Source organism: Leptonychotes weddellii, chromosome 9, assembly GCF_054177405.1.
Source record: "Leptonychotes weddellii isolate Sample4059 chromosome 9, ASM5417740v2, whole genome shotgun sequence".
NCBI classification, from domain to species: Eukaryota; Metazoa; Chordata; class Mammalia; order Carnivora; family Phocidae; genus Leptonychotes; species Leptonychotes weddellii.
The window spans coordinates 72,038,452-72,051,303 of NC_138377.1; the positions used below are offsets into that span (position 1 = coordinate 72,038,452).

General features: G+C 43.9%; 1 non-coding gene across 1 annotated transcript; it reads right to left on the bottom strand.

The window, feature by feature from the left end:
- Window positions 1–7,986: 7,986 nt before the first annotated feature.
- LOC115944083 (U6 spliceosomal RNA) lies at window positions 7,987–8,093 on the bottom strand. The gene has a single exon (XR_004078660.1). It is a non-coding gene; the product is annotated as a U6 spliceosomal RNA (small nuclear RNA).
- Window positions 8,094–12,852: the final 4,759 nt, after the last annotated feature.

Genomic DNA, 12,852 nt, shown 5'->3' on the forward strand with positions numbered 1-12,852 from the left:
TTGGGAATATCAAATCCAACCTCCTTTTTTTGTGGATGAGAGACACGGAACTAGAGAAGGCAAAGGTTTTGTCCCAAGGCACACAGCAACTCAGTGGCATAATCAAGCGCCCTGCAAACTACCCAAGTCCTCTTCCGCTTTTACTGCATTTGAACGTCCCTCCCTCCCCATAGAGGGAAAAGGACAGAAGGGAGGAAGAAACTAACATTTAAAACACCAATTATGGGGCGCCTGGGTGGCTCAGTTGGCTCAGTTGGTTAAGCGACTGCCTTCAGCTCAGGTCATGATCCTGGAGTCCCTGGATCGAGTCCCTGGATCGAGTCCCGCATCGGGCTCCCTGCTCGGCGGGGAGCCTGCTTCTCCCTCTAACCCTCCCCCTTCTCATGTGTTCTCTCTCTCATTCTCTCTCTCTCAAATAAATAAATAAAATCTTTAAAAAACAAAACAAAACAAAAAAACACCAATTATGTGCCAAACAATGAACGATGCCTCTCTTAACTTTATTCACCCTGCCAGGAGGGAGCATTATGCCATATTGCAGGGGTGGGGGTAAGGGGGGGTGGGGGGGAGCCTTTGCTTCACAACTTCAGTCCTGGCCCCAGAGGCACCCAGTGGTGAGCAATAATGCTGCAAATTTGAACTCCATCTCTGACACCAGAGACCATCCTTCTCCAACTTGGATCTATTTTGCTAACCTAGAGAGGTACCTGTTGCCTAAGTACCAAATTGCAGAGGAATTTGGGAAGTAATTTTAAGAGCAAATAAAGTAAAAGATGATAAACAAGACCCGATAATAGACAAAACTCTAAATAGGATCTAAACATAGTGATTTGATTCAAACACATCAACTTGAGAACAGAATATAACCTGAAACCCTGCCCAGAACATGTCCTTGGAGATGCTTTCTTGGCATGAGAGTTGGTGCTACAGGGAAAGGTGTAACACATAAAGAGAAATCCTCTGCCTCAAATTAGATTCCTCTGGGAAATACCATCTAGTGTTTGACACTGTAGTGCCCTCTCTGAATGGGAAACTCAAGGTACTCTTCAAAGACTGTAAGGCTTGGGTCCTAATCTCCAGTCATTCAGAATACTTGGGCCCCCAAATGGCAGGCATGGGATGTAATCCTTGTGGAGATGAGGATATGTACATAATTACCTTGAGTTTGAACTTGAGCACCTGTTTTCTTTCTTTCTTTCTTTCTTTTTTTTTTTTTTGTAGATTTTATTTATTTACTTGTCAGAGAGAGAGAGAGAGCACAAGCAGTGGGAACAGCAGGCAGAGGGAGAAGCAGGCTCCCCACTGAGCAAGGAGCCCAATGCGGGACTCAATCCAAGGGCCCTGGAATCATGACCTGAGCCAAACGCAGACGTTTAACCAACTGAGCCACCCAGGTGCCCTTTGAGCACCTGTTTTCATCCAACTCACATCTACAGGAGATCTTGCCATGATGGGAGGGTGGGGATAGGGGGCATTCCAGGCCTTCTCCACCAATTCCAAACTTGTCTTGGAAGTTTACAATGCTTTGGATTGGAGCTCACAGGCATGAGTTATGAGAACACTAGGAAAACTCTTGAGTTTACTGATGGGATTTGGTTTCCCTTGCACAAAAGCTGTATGACTCAGGAGGTCCACTGTAATGCAGTTCATGAGCCCAAGGTTTCATGAGTAAAACAGGCTTCAAAGTTTCTCCTAAAGTCAAATGCGGCTGGAGTCCTACTCTGCTTCCCCACTCCTTTGAGTGGATTCCAAAGCCACTTCCCTTCGCCCAAGTCACATAAAAGTAGCTTTTTTTTTTAAGGTTTTATTTATTTATTTGAGAGAGAGAGAGGCAGAGGGAGAAGCAGGCTCCCCGCTGAGCAGGAGCCCGACGCAGGGCTCCATCCCAGGACCCTGGGATCATGACCTGAGCCAAAGACAGAAGCTTAACTGACTGAGCCACCCAGGCGCCCCAAGAGCAGCTTTTTATGCCTGAGAACTACAAGCTGCTACCCCAGTCTGGCATGCTCTCCATCGCATCCCCTTCTTCACTTCCTCCAAGGCCCTGTTGCTTTCCCCACTGATGGCATCACCTTCTACTGCCTTCCCTATGCTCAGAACATTGGTTGGTTACTTCTTACCTCTATCATATCACCAAGATTGTCATTAGCTGCTGTACTGTATTGTTTTTAAGTTTTTCATGGGTGTGAATCCCATTGAACTCAAAAGTTACACAGTTCTTGAGCTTAGGGAAGAGATGGGGTGATGAATCTGACGACCATTCCAGTGCAGGAAATCTTAGAGAATGAAGGCATGAGAGTAGGACTTTGAAGTCAGACTGCCTGAGTTTAGATGCACACTCTGCCTGGGTCAAGTTGCTTCGCTCATCTGTGCTCCAGTCTCCTCTTCTGTAAAATGGGCACACGAGTGGTGCCTACCTCAGGGGACAGAGAATTCACGTAAAGTGCCTGGCACATTGTAATTCCTCAAAAACGTCAGCTGCTCTATTACTCCCACTTTCCAGGCACTGAGTGGGTCATTTTCATCCACGATCTCATCAGTTCATCCTAAGAATTTGATAGGGTGTTGTAGCAAACACTGTCTGTTGTCTACACCCCAGCCGGCTCCTGCTTCCTCCTTGCCTGCAAAGTCCTGCTATTGTTTAGGTTTGTCTTCCTACCACCCTGTCCTTGGGGAAGGTGAGTTGGCCCTCAGCCCCGGGGAGAAGAAACCAGTCATGGCATCCGTCACCAGTGATTGGTTCAGAGGTGGTCATGTGACCCTGTCCAAGCCCGAGAGGCCCCAGTAGAGCTTGGCTGGGCGGGGTGGGAGGTGGGAGAAGTTTTCCTCGTTGATGAAAGAGAGGTACATGGAAAGAGACATCCCTCTTCCTTACTCTGGACCTTGTGGTGTCTGGATGTTTCTAGAATTGCCTGGAATTTCTAGAGCTGTACCGGAAGCCAGTAGAGAGGGAGGAGGCCAGGCCCCGGCTCCTGGCATACCTGCACGCTTGCTGTTCCATGAGCTGACCCTTCCCCTGGTTATCAAAGCACTCAGGTCATGCTTCTTGGGTAACTGATGCCCAAAGAAAGCATCCTAACCAATATACTGAAGTATTTGGCTCCCTGTGTCCCGGATGAGGAAATGGAACTTCAGAGAGATTTGCAGTATTTGCTCCCAGTCAGGCAGACAGCACGTGGCCAGGCAGAGCGGTGCTCGTAGGTGCCCTGTGGGCCTCCAGTGCCCGGCACGTCCCCGGAACAAATGCTGGTTGTTCACTGAGCAGGCAGCATGTCGGGAGACTCGTGATGCTTACCAATCTGTGTTGCCCTCGGGTGGTCCAGGGGTTCTGTGACACTGAGCGCAGTAACACGCCACCCTGCTGCAGTTTTCATGACTTTCCAACCCAGGATGCATGCTGAGTCTCCTGAGTTCTCCTGAAAGCAAGAAGAACAATGATCTAAAGTGGATTCTCATTTCTAGGACGTACTGCAACACACTCAGCTCTGTCATAAGTCACGCCTGCTCTTTATCTCAACAACAGACTTTGGTTTGGTAGTTGCCACTTCTTGATGTCATCCTTTTTTTTTTTAAGAACAAGATTCACGCTGTAAGTGCCTAAGAAGAGGCTCGTTTCCTTCTCTGCAGCAGTTGCGCAGAACTGATCTCCGACATTCGTCTCCACCCTAAGAAAGTCCTCTTCCCTGGGATCTGAAAGGAGAGCTTGGGGTGAGGTATGTAAAAACAAGGTCCAATCCTGGTGGGAGGGGAATGTCTCAAACTGTTCTTACCCAAAGAGCCCTGCCCTGTCTTAATAGATGCTGTCTGACTTTTGTCAGGGGATGGGATATGAAAGCACACCTTTAAACCTACTTGAAAGCCAACCAAGGGAAAAGTCACCAACAAGGACATAGCTCACAGTCACAGAGGCATGATTGGGTGCCCCTTTATGTCCCTACCTCGTACAGTCTGTGCCAGCCAAGCTCAGTCCTCCTCACTGAACCTGCACCTGGGCAGAACTTCAAGGTCAGTGACCTTGACTCATGTGGCCAAATGAAGGAGTTTAAGCCAGTGGGCTCAGAATGTAGCGGGATCATTGCCTCTCAGTATTAACCATGATAGCCAAATTAATTGTTCAACCCTTCTCTTATCTTAAGAAATAATTGTAGGAGAGAAGCCAATAATCATAACAGGGACAGTTATTACTCACTGAGCACTTATTATATACCAGGCTTTCTTTAGGCTCTTTGCATGCATTCTTATTTGAATTCACACAACCTGTGTTACTTAAACTGTCACAGCTTGCATTAATTAGTATACCTCTCACAACAACAGTAGGAGAGATACTGTAATTATACATGAGAAAACTAAGGCACAGAGAGGTTAAGTGACTTCCCCAGGGTTTCAAATCTCAGAAGTGGCAAAGTCAGAATTTATTTTTTTTTAAAAGATTCATTTATTTATTAGAGAGAGAGAGTGCGCACACAGGTGGGAGGGGCAGGGAGAGGGAGAGAGAATCTCAAGCAGACTCCCTGCTGTGTGCAGAGCTTGCTGCGGGGCTTGATCTCACAACCAGGAGATCAGGACCTGAGCCAAAACCAATGGTCAGATGCTTAACCGACTGCACAACTCAGGTGCCCCATGGCAAAGTCAAAATTTATATCTTGGTATTCTAACCTACCATTACATTGACATGGATGGAACTGGAGGGTATTATGCTAAGTGAAATAAGTCAATCAGAGAAAGACAGTTATTATATGGCTTCACTCATATGTGGAATATAAGAAATAGCACAGAGGATCATAAGGGAAGGGAGGGAAAACTGAATGGGAAGAAAGCAGAGAGGGAGACAAACCATGAGAGAATCTGGACTCCGGGAAACAAACTGAGGGTTGTGGAAAGGGAGGGGGGTGAGGGGATGGGGTAACTGGGTGATGGGCATTAAGAAGGGCATGTGATATGATGAGCACTGGGTGTGATATGCAACTAATGAATTATTGAACACTACACCAAAAACTAATGATGTACTCTATGTCGGCTAATTGAATTTAGATAAATAAAAAAAAATCTTGGTATTCTAGGTCCAGAATCCAGCTCTAATCACCACTCCCTAGTGCCTTAATAGCCAAAATAGTTCACAGGAAGGAACAGATGGTTTGAAAACGATAAACAGATGGTGAACAGCAGAACACTTTTATCAAGCTAGTTTCATTTCTCCACCTTAACTGTGCCTGAGAGGCAGCAGGGCATGGTTGGGAAAGACTGTATGGTGGGTTAGGATTCTGCTCTGGCTGGTTTTTAAGGCCCACAGAGAAAATAAGCAACACGCTCCCCTCTTTTTGATGTTTGATGTTTGAACTAAACTTTCGAGTACATACAAATCACCAACGGATTCAGCACGTTTAGGAGTGGAGAATGGGAATCTGCATTTCTAACAAGCTTTCCAGGTCATTCTAATGCAGTTAAGTCTTTGGACCATGATTGGAATCCAGCTGATTCTTTGGGCTCCTTTCTGTTCATTGTTTAATGACACCAGGCTCCTTGTGGTGGTGGTGGTGGTGTTTCTGGTCTGCTTTTGTCTGTGGGGAGGAGTAGAGGCCAGGGAGGAAATCAGGTGTGGGAGTTGGGCAGTGGTGGACCACTCACAGCTCACTGCTTCTGACCCTTTTTTCTCAGGTCAAAGTAGAATTAAAGAGCTCAAAACTCGGGGGCAAGGAATGGAGTAGCTGCCCAGGTAATGTCAGTGCCTAACCCCGATCATTATAGCCATGTTCTGGTTTGAGTTAATAACATTGCAGAGAAAAGTTGGAATTTTAAAGAGCCCCCAATTCTATTCTTCTTTAGGTTTCTTATCTGTTTTCTTCCTTCCTTCCTCTCTCCCTCCCTCTCCCCTCCCTCCCTTCCTTCCTTCCTTCTTTATTGTGGTAACATGACATTGTAAGGGCCAAGGGCAGGCCATCCCAAAATGGTCACTGTGGCATGTGGATTATTCTGAGCTGAAGGCAATCAAGACCCTGCAGCTCAAGAGAAATTTTGGCCCTCCCTTAACAGCATAAAAACATCTAAATTGGAGGTCTTTCCCAGAATCATGATTATTACCACAGATCAATTTTATCTGAGTGACCCATCTGTATGGCCAGACAACACCTAATTACCAAACATCTGCTCTTCTCATTGCCCTGTGAACTGCAGTCCCCTCTGCTGATGCCCCAGTCCCCTCCCTGCTTCTCCTCAGTTCAGGATGACATATATGCCTTATTTGGCCTCACTGTCTTTGGAATTTCCATGTCTTTGTGGATTCCCCACACATACACTATTAAATTTGATTTTCTCTTGTGAATCTGTCTCATGTTAATTTAATTCTTACTCCAGCTAGAAGGACCTTGAAGGGGACAGGACATTCTTGCTCCCCAACAAGATCTACCCTCTTAACAAAACAAAATTTTTAAAATCTACAGTATGATATTGTTATTTATAGACAATGCTGTATAGCCCATCTCCAGAACTTATTCATTTTGTGTAACTGAAACTTTATACCTATTGAATGGCAACCCCCTATTTTCCCTCCCCCCAGGCCCTGGCAACCAGCATTTTACTCTCAGTTTCTATGAGTTTGACTATTTTAAAGACTTCTTTTAAGTGGAATCATGAAGTATTTGTCCTTCCAAATATTGGCTTACTTTGCTTTGCATAGAGTCCTCCAGGTTCATCAGAATTGTCGCATATGGCCGGATTTCCTTCTAAGGCTGAATAATATCCCGCTGCTTATGGCACTGATTTCTTGGATATGATACCAAAAGCACAAGCCACAAAAGCAAAAATAGACAAGTGAGACTCCATCAGCTAAAGAATCCCCAATTCTCAAATCACTTAAATGATGTAAGTTAGAACTCTCTCCTGCTCTCTGCACTTCTGCTTTGTCCACCCCTCTCTTTAAGAAGATTTTGTCCAAGCTCTCCGCGTGTCGGGCTAACACACATGAAGTGTTCTCGCCGACACACCCCTCCCATCCTTTCTTCGGCCAGATGCTGCGGGTTGGTATTTTCCTGCCAGCCCTGGTGCAACCCCAGCGAGCCAGGCAGTCTTTACCCAGGAATTAAACATGGCTGGTGAGGTCCTAGTCCCCCTTGCAAGGAACCGTTTAAATCTTCATTTACTTACTTTTAAAGCTGAGTCCTTTGGAGAAGCAGCGTGATCTGGCATCTAGTCTAATTTTAGGGTCACGGCTGAGAGCAGAGGAGTGAGAAAGGATTTTATTGTTAACTATCAAATTGTGGACTCCTGTTAGAGAGTAATTGTTTGAAAAGTACAAGCATGACACTCGCACACACACATAGAATGAACACATGTCAAAGATGTTATTTAACTCACTGATACTGAGAGAACTAGGAAGATATTACAACTACTTCAAAGGCAAAGCCAAAGATGGTCATTTATATGGGCAACCAGAAATGTTGATTTTCAGTTGCTCCTGGAAGCAAAGACAACCTGTACCACAGGGTGGAAATCAATCGTAATTTCATGGGACCAAATTCGTTTGCTTTTTCACGGACAGAAACCATTTGCATCAAATTTCAGGTCTCCGCAAGTGAAAAAGTAGAGTTGCACAATCATTGAAGACCAAGAAAGCCACAGACCTCTAATGAATCTGACCACCCTGGAAGGGTCCTTCAGACAATATGTAGCATTCCATTGAAAGGAGACACGATCATCTTGCCCATTTCAAAGTTTTTTTCACATTTTTTTTCCTGACCCGACTGCGTGCTTCAATCTGCAGGGGGGCTAGATGTCCTCTGTCTGAGATCATGACAGGAAATACTTCACAGCACTACTGTCCCCTCTGAGAACATTGTAATGTAGCTGAGAAACCAGTTCAAATGAGCAAATAAAGTAAAAGATGGACTCATTTGTCTCTGACAAAGGTGAACAAAAAGAAGTTGTGTTTAGAAGTTAAGTTGTTTTGATGTAAGGATGAGGTAAGTTGTGTGAGGCTGTCATCATTGCATCTGCTCTGTGGAACGCTTCCGGATTTGCGCGTCATCCTTGTGCAGGGACCACGCTGATCTCCTCGGCGTCGTTCCAGTCTTTAGTGTATGTGCTGCCGAAGCGAGCACCATTTCATCTGTTCTAGCTGATGAGAGCTCAGTAGTAGCTCAGCTGCTGAGGGTCCCACTGGGGGCTTCTCAGTAAAAACAGATGAAAAAGCAAGGGGACATTTAGACTATAAATATCAAGGGTTTGTGAGGACCGTCCGAGAATGTTCTGTCTGGGCAAGACTACATTTCGTTGATCTAAATAGCTCTCTGAAGACCTTGGGGCAATTACCTCCTGCAGCAGTAAAGGTGACTTACCAAAAGACACAAAAGCCATGAAGTGGCCCCACAAAGATCACCTTGCCCATGGACACCGGCTCCGTCGTTCCGCAGCGAAATGCTCTAGCAACAGGGGACTTTTCCCTTTGCGTTGGCAGCTGGACGTCAGCTCTGGGTTGAGGCACACCTCAACTAAATTTGGTCTTTATTCCTTTCATTGCTCCTTGCCTGAAACAATAGTATGATTAATCTGTCTTTGGTTTGGAGGGTTATTTCTTTCTTGGCTTATTAAAAGACATTATCCTGTATACCGTTAGCTTAAAAAATGTCCACAGTGAGCCTGTGTTAAATCAATGGCTGGAAAGACAAATCTGGTCTCTGAGCATAATTTGCCTCCCCCCAAACAAAACATGCAGCCACTGACAAGAAGGTCCTGGAAAGTAGTTTGATAATGAAAGGGCTCACTCTGTTTGTACAGTGGATTTCAGTTGGTTGGTTAATTGACTCTCGATAAAGGTTTCTGAAAGGCATGCGAGTTACAGTCCTTTTTCCTTCATGCTGCCAGTCATTGTTCGTGGCAACCACGGGGTGACCTTTCTACTTTATATATACCATGCTGGTCTCCGAGGAGCCACAGTTTTCTCCCTCCAAATTAGAGAAAATTCTCTTTGTGGGGAAAGCCACAAGGTGAGGAGGAGAAGGAGAACCATCTTACTCCCCACACCACTGACATAGCTGTAAATACATGAAAATTATGCAGGTAGAGAAGAAAAATGAAGAAACTCCTGGACTTTCTGTAGACCACCAGGAAGTTGGAGATGAAACTCTATTTTTACATTAATCTCCCTCCTAAAGCCTACTTCAATTTTTGAAAGTTGCATCCTCCTCATATACTTCCTAATAGCATGTTGCATGTCCAGAAATGTTCCTTACAATTAGTATTGCTTCTAGAAATTAGTTAGGGCCTAAGAAACTAGGGATTAGGCAAAATGGAATGAGACATAATTTATAGTTAATTTACTTATGTCCCTGAATAATTGTTTTTAACATAATCTAAAATATTTTCCAAAAAATATTCCTCTGTGAGATATTAATAACACACACACACACACAAAGAATTTTATGGTCAAAGAAGTTTGAGGAATACAGGGTTAATATGTTGTACATGTTTCTATGTGGTAGGTTTGCTTGCTCAGCGTCTCAGATGTGGTATATACATCAAGGTAGATATCTGGAGAGCAGTAATTCCCAAGCTTATTCTCGAAGTGTCATGGCACATTAGGGATTTAAGGAGCACACTTTAAGAGACGCTGACTATTTCTTCACCAGTTGACTTCACCATCTGGAAGTTTCCTTCCGCAGTTTTCACCAGGGCACACCACAGAGCCATCATGGGGCAGGGAATCAACATGTGAGCCAGGGGACTGGGGTTGCATCCTATATTCTTCTTACTAGCAGTGGCAAGTAGTTGCAAGCTGCTAGGCCTCAATTCTGTCCTCTGTAAAACTGAATAATAACAGCCTTTGCTTGCAAGGCGATAGTTGGGAATATCAAAGGGGGAATCTGCAATAACATAAATGTAACTTGGTAATTGTTATGATATATGGGCTGGGAAATCCATTATCTGGTTTGTTTGGATGAGACTTCATGGCTGCACTGCTTCTCTTTGTTCCTTATTTACTCTTTACCAAGTCAACAAGAGTCTGAACGCCTATTTTGTATAAAGCACTGCTTGAGTTGATTCTAGAACTATGCTAAGATTCATAGCAATCATCTGGAAATATTTAAATTCCCAGGATTGCTGCGGTGGCATTGTTAGGGATATCATGCAAATGCGTAAGTCACTTTGGTTGTCTGGACCAGCTCAGTCTGATCATCCTTTTCCTCTGTTATTCACGGTCATTAATTAATCGTTTCCTTGTTAAATGGACCAGTGGAGCAAAACATGACTTCAGGGGCAGAGTTTGCTGCAGGGCTTTTCTGTCTATCACTTCTGTGAACTCAGCTTTCTTCCTTTAAGACCTCACTTTGTGGGGCGCCTGGGTGGCTCAGTCAGTGGAGCATCTGACTCCTGATTTCAGCTCAGGTCTTGATCTCAAGGTCATGAGTTTGGGCCCTGCGTTGGGCTCCATGCTGGGCATGGAGCCTACTTAAAAAAAAAAAAAAAAAAAAAGGACCTGGTTTTATAACTACCTTCCCAAAGAAAAAGGCTAGCATTGATTTGGGTCATTTTAGAATAATAGCCCTGGACATTTTTAGACTAGTAATAACCTACCTTTGTTGTGTGGGAAAAGAAACAATGGGCCCAAAATGGGGTTATTTGCCCCATTACAGCAAACCAAGACTTTCCCCAGAAATATAATCTTTAAACAGTCCATCTGAAATTTCCTGATCTGAGCTAGTTTGGTAATCTGTAAAAGAACACCCCTGCCATTCCCTTCCTCCCACAAGATGAACTGGCCTGAAGCAATCTTTTCTTTTCTTTTGCTAATACCTTCCTCGCCCCACCCTCTTTCTGTCTATAAAAGACTTCCATTCCGTACAATTCCTCAGAGGGCCTTTCCAATTACTAAAAGGGATGGATGCTGCTGGATTCAATCATTTAATAAAGCCAATTAGATCTTCAAATTTACTCAGTTGAATTTCTTTTTTTTTAACTGTTGTTTAAGGGTGTTATCAAACCTACACTAGCAAAAGATTTGTTTCCGGGGACATTTAAGTTTGGCAATTGTTGACACAATTGTTCTTGAAAGGGTGGGTCAGGCAAACAAAGCTGCAAGTCAAGGGCATAGCATACTGGAAGACCAGCACAAAAGTACGCGTAGTAGGGCTTGAATAATAATGCCATTCATAGCAACTACTGTGTGCTATGCGCTGTTCTCTACAGTTGGCTTAGATTACCTCCTTTAAATCCATGGGGGTGTACCATTATTAGCTTGATTCTACATGTGAGGAAAGGACCAGGCTTACAATGTGCATTCCAGGGTTCTGGTTTCAAGGACAGTAAGTGATGGACACATAAGGCAAATTGCCTGGACTACCTGTAGCTCGGGGGTGAGCCGACAGGTATCCATCCGAGAGCCAATCAGCCATAGCTGACTGGATCCTTGAAGGATACCTGTCTCAAAGCCCACCAATTCATTGGCTGGTCATACTTTTTCAAGTGAATTAGGAGTCCTAGAGATAAGAGTCTCTCTAAAAGCTCTGGGGAAGAGGTAGCCATTTTGGGTCACATGTAAATAGGTGAGGAAGTAGAGGGAATTCTTGAACTGAGAAAGCCAGAGAAAAGAAAAAGTCATAGGATACTAAGAAATGGAAAAAAACCCAAAAAACTATCAAACACTTCAACTCTGGGGTGTGATAGGCTGGGGTTTGAATCTAGACTCTGTTAATTATGAAAGTAGGCCAATTACTTATCTAGGACTCAATTTCCTTATCTGTAAAGTAGGAATATTGCTATCAGGTGAACTGCTTAGCACAATGCTGGCACAGGGTAAGAACTCATTACATGGTAACTATTATCATTATTATTAATATTTCTGATGGCTTTTCGGTTCTCCTGAGGTCTGACTTTCCTTCCTATAAGATTCCAGCATTGTATCCTCATCATAACCCTCCTTTTACTAGAGTGAGACTTGATGGGAATGCATGGGTTGTCATATGGTACAGAGATAACTTACCCTCTCCCCCGCTTTTTTAAAAATAGACTTTATTTTTTAGAGCAGTTTTAGGTTCACAGCAAAATTGAGCAGAAGGCACAAGGATTTCTCATATACTCCCTCCCCGCACACATGCATAGCCTTCTCTATTATCAACATCCCCCAAAGTGGTACATTTGTTACCACATTTGTTAAAGCTTGACAAACCTACATCGACCTATCACCCAAAGTCCATAGTTTACATTAGGGTTCAGTCTTGGTGTTGTACATTCTGTTGGACAAGTTAATAGGGACATATAGCCACCATTATCATATCATATAGAGTGGGTTTCACTGCCCTAAATATCCTCTGCTCCATATATTCATCATCCCTCTCCACCAGCCCTGGCAACCACTGATCTTTTTATTGTCTCCATGGTTTTGCCTTTTCCAGAAAGTCATAAGTTATACTCATATGGTAGGTAGCCTTTTTGGATTGGCTTCTTTCACTTAGTAATATGCATTTAAGTGTCCTCTGTCTTTTCATGGCTTCATAGCTCATTTTTTAGCACTACATAATACTCCATTGTCTAGATGTACCACAGTATCCATTCACCTACTGAAAGACATTTGGGTTACTTTCAAGTTTTGGTAATTATGAATAAAGCTGATATAAATATCCATGCTCAGGTTTTTGTGAGGACATAAATTTTCAACTCACTCGAGTAAATACTAAGACATGCCATTGTTGGATTGTGTGGTAAGAGCATGTTTGGTTTTGTAAGAAACTGCCAAAATGTCTTCCAAAGTGGCTGCGCCATTTTGTATTCCCACCAGCAATGGATGAAAATTCCTGCTAATTTACATCCTCACTAGCATTTGGTGTTTTCAGTGCTCTGGATTTGGGCCACAACCCTCCCCTT